Source organism: Psammomys obesus, unplaced genomic scaffold (genome assembly GCF_907164565.1).
Source record: "Psammomys obesus unplaced genomic scaffold, mPsaObe1.curated_primary_1811, whole genome shotgun sequence".
Taxonomy (NCBI): domain Eukaryota; kingdom Metazoa; phylum Chordata; class Mammalia; order Rodentia; family Muridae; genus Psammomys; species Psammomys obesus.
The window spans coordinates 693,070-699,112 of NW_026596039.1; positions in this window are offsets into that span (position 1 = coordinate 693,070).

Below are 6,043 nucleotides of genomic sequence, written 5' to 3' on the forward strand. Positions count from 1 at the left end.
CAGGGTAGAAAAGTATCCTCCATCCCACCTCAGGTCCTACAGGTCTTGGCGAGGAGCCTTCGCGAACCTCTAATAACAACGCCATTCTGCCTGCAGTAACAATGTTGCCAGCACTCCAATTTCCCCTTTCCAGGCAAGCAGCCAGGTGGCAGTGAAGAGCTACAAGGGTCTTACAGTGCTCTTAAAAATGACTGCCTCGAATTTCAGGGTATATTTCCACCTATAAAAAGGAGCTATGACGAGATTCTTGTATAGGAAACCAAGGGTGAAATACCGAGGGTGGAAAGGAACGTATTCGCCTAAAAAGTAAACTTGTTAATAGAACATAAAATAGGAATGTGTCTGTGCAAATGGATTTCAGCCCTAACCCCACCCACCCCTAATTCCTAGGAGTGTCCAGTCCTCTGAGCAAGGTCAGGGAGGTGCAGCAACAGCTCCACCAAACAGTTGAGGACTTGGGATAATGGCCTTGGCTAGTTAGCCCTGGTATCAAACAGAAAGAGGGAAAGCAGAGTTGTAAAACCCCTGGATAATACCAGCAGTTGGGAGTATGGATCTAGTGCCAGAAATGCAGGCAACAAATTAAGGCCAGGGGTAAAGGGTTAGAGGAAGAAGAAAGGCAATAGACAGGAGGTACAAATACCGGGCCCTGTAAAATGCTGGACTACCACGAGTATCTTATAATATGGCTGAGTCAAATCCTTAAGAGCAGGATCTAGGGAGATGCTCAGTAAGAGCACTTGAGTGCAAGCACGAGGACCTGAGTTTGAATCTCCAGCAACCACATGAAAAGCCAGGCTTCCTGTGCCTATAACCTCAGCACTAGGAGATGAAGACAGGCAGATCCTGGGAGCCTCACTGGCTGACCAGCCAACCTACCCTACCCAAAACCGAGTATTTGTAGTTCAGTAAAAGACCCTGTCTTAAGACAATAATGTAGAATGACAGAGGAATACACTTGGGGTCCTACTCTGGCCATCATATGTCCATGCACAGGCAAATGCACACACACACACACACACCATCACAATAAATAAACACCACATACTGTGCCTTTCTTACCATTCATTGAGGTAGAAATGATCAAAATGGGTAGCATGCCTTTAAGCTCTCATTGCCTGGGGCACTCCAATCCCAAGTGGTTAAACACCCCTGATTAAACAGAAGATACACTAGAGGAGTGAGTTGACATCCTCAGAAAGATAGATACTGGATTCTAGGGGACTAAAAGAAGGATCAGGCTAGAATACAAATGAACCAAGGAAGCTGCAGGTCAGCTGAGGTCACTTAGTAAATGTCAATAGAGAAATGAAACAGCCCATTTCCAGAACTTCTGTGGTGCTGGCTAGACTTCAGCAGTGCAGGACAGCTGTCGTTCCATCTCGAAGAGTCAAGGAAGAAGGCTCACTACTGCTTGTTTTGCATGCTTTTCTAGTGGTATGCTGTCATCTCTTGGATAGCCGTATCTGCTGAGTGCTGGAATTGTAGGACTAGTGCTCCTAAGCGCTTACTGTAAGACTGTAAGTGTGCCGAGGCTGTAAGGCTATGCCGCCACCATGTGTCAACAAGTACCTGGGAGCAGGGCCAGTCCTCAGTCTTTGCTTTGTCTAAATTCCGACCTGTGGATTCAGGCCATGCATCCCTGTCATACAGGGACCATACAGGGGCCAGGATGGCAGCTAGGACATGCCTATCATCATTGGAACCATTTTTAATTGCTTCTGTAGGTGACCTGGATGTTCTTTGCTTCCTGCTGCTTGAGAGTGACAAAGAGGGATATTACAACTCAGGTATTCCTTTTCCTCAGTAAGAGCACTTCTCCACTTCTGCCTCACCTTCCTGATGTTATCAGACAACCCCATACAGCACCTTCTCAAACCCTGAGGGATGTGACTGGTGTTTAGAGACATGAGGAAGGGAGGAACCACCCAGTCAGCCACTGAAGGAAAATATCCTAGTTTCTGATTGGCAGCCCTCTAATTACTATTGTTCAGTATCAGGCATTTGTGACAAAGAAGCTCAATGTTAATGACCTTTTTAGCTATCAAGCATCAGTTCCAACTGCTGAGTTTCACTGTTCACTCATGTGACTTTCTGAACAGTGAATTAACTGTTTAGACCCTGTGAGATATACTAATGAATGTCTTCCTTGACTTTATCAAAGGGACAAAACACCGGGAATGCTGCTCACTATCAGAGGCCAAAGAACCCCAATGTCAGTATATACACAAGCATCATCATAAAAATCAATTCCCCTCCTCTCATTTCCGTCTTATAAAACAGACGATAGAACCGTGTCTCAAGAGATGTGATCGAATGGGTAGGAAATCAGGATACTGGGAGAAATATAATAATAGGATTTTTCATTGAGAGACAGAGTGGTACACTAAAATAAATAAATAAACAAACAAACAAACAAACAAATAAATAAATAAATAAATAAGCCACTGCTTGGAGTCAGTGACAATTCGGGCTCAGACACAACTCAACTTCAGTTCCCATGTCTACAAAACCTAGATAACAACACCTATTCTGCAAAATGGCTATAAGAACTACAAGTTACTTATATGAAATATGTAATAGCACCTGGCATGCTCAGTATGTCTTGTAAGTGGAGAGATTATGCACGTATGATAAGAAATTGGATCAGATTTCTTACAAAGAATTGATGTGTACGGTGTATTTTGTCTTGCAAAATCCTTAACAGTGTGTTTGTGTATTCATACAAATCTATGCCACTCAATGAAAGCAACAGTTCTGAAATGCCTGTCAAAGAAAACCTCCACCTTGACTTCCAGTGGAGGTAGGGGGACACTACCCATAAAATCTTAGATCCCAAATGTGTCCTGCCTACAAGACGTGTAGAAATAAAGATGGAGCAGAGATTGAGGGAATGGCAAACCAATGACTGGCCCAACTTGAGACCCACCCCGCCATGGCAGAGAAGCAACCCCTGACACTATTAATGACACTCTGCTATGCTTACAGACAAGAACCTAGCATAACTGTCTTCTGAGAGGCTTCATCCAGCAGCTGATGGAAAGAAATGTAGAGACCCACAGCCAAAAATTAGGCTAAACTCAGGGAGTTTGTGGAACAGTGGGAGGAAGGATAGAGCTGGAGGGGTCAAGGACACCACAAGAAGACCCTCGCTTGGGTCCATGGGAGCTCACAGAGACTGAATCACCAACCAAAGAGCATGCATGGACTGGGCCTAGATCCCCTTCACATATTTAGCAGATGTGCAGCTTGGACAACATGTGGGTCCCCTAACAATGACAACTCTGTTGCCTGCGACTGGATCCCTTCCCCCTAGCTGGGCTGCCTTGTCAGGTCCCAGTGCGAGAAGATGTACTTAGTCCTGCTGTGACTTGAGGTGCCTGGGTGGGTTGATATCCTTTAGGGGATTCCTCTTTTCTGAGAAAGAAAGGGGAATGGGAAGAGGGGGTAGTGAGGGCACGACCTGGAGGAGAGAAGGGAGAGGGCTGGGATCAGGCTGTAAAGAGATTAAATTAATAAATAAATGTTTAAAAAAAAAAAAAAAAAAGGAAAGAAACCCTCCACCTCAATAAAACTAGTTACAATCTGAGGTTTCAATTTACTGAAGACTGGACTGTTGGTTAATAATGGCCTGAAAAACTGGCTTTAGAAACCACGTCTGCTGGCTGTCCCAAAGCAGAACAGCAGAACCTGAAAGTCATTACAGAAGTGGGAGGTAGTATGGTGTAAATGGTTAATTATTATAATTCTTCAAAGTTGCTTTGTTTAAGGGAAACTAAAAAGGAATAAATGGCGATGGTAAAAATGAATTTACCTAGTCTCTCAAGTTGCAGACAGTTTTTGGGTGAAAGTAATAAATCATCCATTTCCTGATTTAATAAACATTTGTTCAGTGTCAGTTTCTGTGCTGGGCTAAGGATATAGACTGTTAAGATGGGCACAGTGCCTAACCTCAAAACATTTACAGTTGAATAGGTCAGAGATGTATCGCACAATCCTTCCTCAAGGGTAAGCTGGGAAATCTATGCAAACAAGAAAACACACTTCAGAGTATGCGCAGACTGCTGGATAATGCCGAGATGGGATCAAATACCTCTGAATTTCAGAGGGCTTCACCATATGTAACATGTCTAGATTTGAGCAATGGCCAGGTGCTCAGGTGCTTACCAAGCAGAGAAGATGAGAAGGTGGGACCCACAGAGAACCTCTGCAAAACAACAAAACATGAAAACACATGGCATTCAAGAAAGAATAACAGGAAATTACTGGCATAGCTGGCAACATAGTTTTCTACATGTGCATGGTGGAAAACTACAGAAGATATGACTGTTTTTAACTATAGTGAGGCAGTGAAGAGCAGCAAATGGCCATGCTAACAGGTTGATATTTTATCCTTTGGACAACAGGTTGTTGTGATAACAGGGTTTCATTAAAGGTTCAGAAATGAGCCTAGTAGTCCGAGTTTGAAGCCCCAGCACTTGGGAGGCAGAGGCAAGGACATGAATTCTAGGTTAGCCTACGCTAACATAGACAAACACTGCCAGAAGGGAGGGAGAAAAACATCCAGAAAAGTTAACCCTGTCCAGCCAAAGGACCAAGCAAAGAGCAGACAAGCAATAACCAGCCCGCTCCAACCAAACACCAGGCAGAACACTGTAGCCCTCTACTCCTGTTAGGCAAGACTATGGGGGAACTAGACTTCTGTTTACGTCTATGACAGATCCCCGTGATCTGAGGTGGCGTCTGAGAACTTCAAACGTGAAGCAACTTTTACCTCTTTTTAGTGGGAATGAGCACTCCGACCATCAAGTACCACTGGAAGTCCAGAGAGGGAACAGAAGGTTCTAACTGCTCTCTCCCCCATTTGACTGTCAACAGAGGTCAAGTCTAAATTCTCCCTATCCTAAAGGTAATGAAGCATATTGGGCCCCACAAGAGTAACAGTGAGGACTAAGTAGGAAACCTACACTTTTACCCCTTGGCGCCTAGCAGAGTAGGTGAAAAACAAAAGACAAAAACATGACCCCTATAACAAACTGTCACTTCCTAGAAAATGTAAGTTGGCAAGACGGCATAGCAGGTAAGATGCCTGCTGACAAGCCTGACAACCAGAGTCAGTCCCCGGAACCCACACGATGGAATGAAAGAACTGACCTCCAAAAGTTGTCTTTGACCTCAACGTGCACCATGGCACATGCATCCATTCATGTACACACAGTCATTTTTTAAGTTTAAAGTGCACTTACTCTATTTGTAGGTTTCATTCTTGGACACGTATACTGATTAAGAAAACATTTCCATCCACACAAAAACTAGTACATAAATGTTCACAGTAGCTCATCTAAATAGCAAAAAATGACAAATGCCCTTCAATAAGTAAATGGTTATAACCTATTAGGAGGCGGTGCACACCTTTAGTCCCAGCAGGCCTGAGGCAGAGGAAGGCCAGTCTCTGAGTTTAAGGCCAGCCTAGTTGAGGATGGCCAGGGCTACACAGAGAAACCCTGTCTCAAAAACAAATAAAATATTGTCACATCGAAAAGCCAGAGTATATGATTTAATTTAAATATGTTATAATGAAAATTATGAAGATGAAAAATATTAAAGGTGACCTTGTGTTAGGGATGTTAGGGATGACCACCTTGTGTGGTGGACAGGAAAGAGTTTAAGTTTACTGGGTAAAACAAGGGACCTCTGTTACAACAGAGTCATTCTGTGTCTGGATTATGTGCTGCTTATATGGATCAAAACATAATATATTGACAGAGAAATATGCATACGCATTGGCCAACATTTGTGCACACTCCATAATGAGCAGGCTTCAAGACTCACGGGCTAAGTGTAGCACTGATCTAAATTCCCTGTCTTGCCAGAAGTTCTTATTTTCAGGCACTAATCACATTTCTAAGCACTTTTACTAAATCTTTCTGCCCCCACTTCCTAGTAACAAACTGGAGAAAGTTCTTCCTAGTTTACAACAACTGAGCTCTAGCTATAGAGATTGACAGGCATCACTAGAAAAAAACAGAAATGTGTCAGGGCT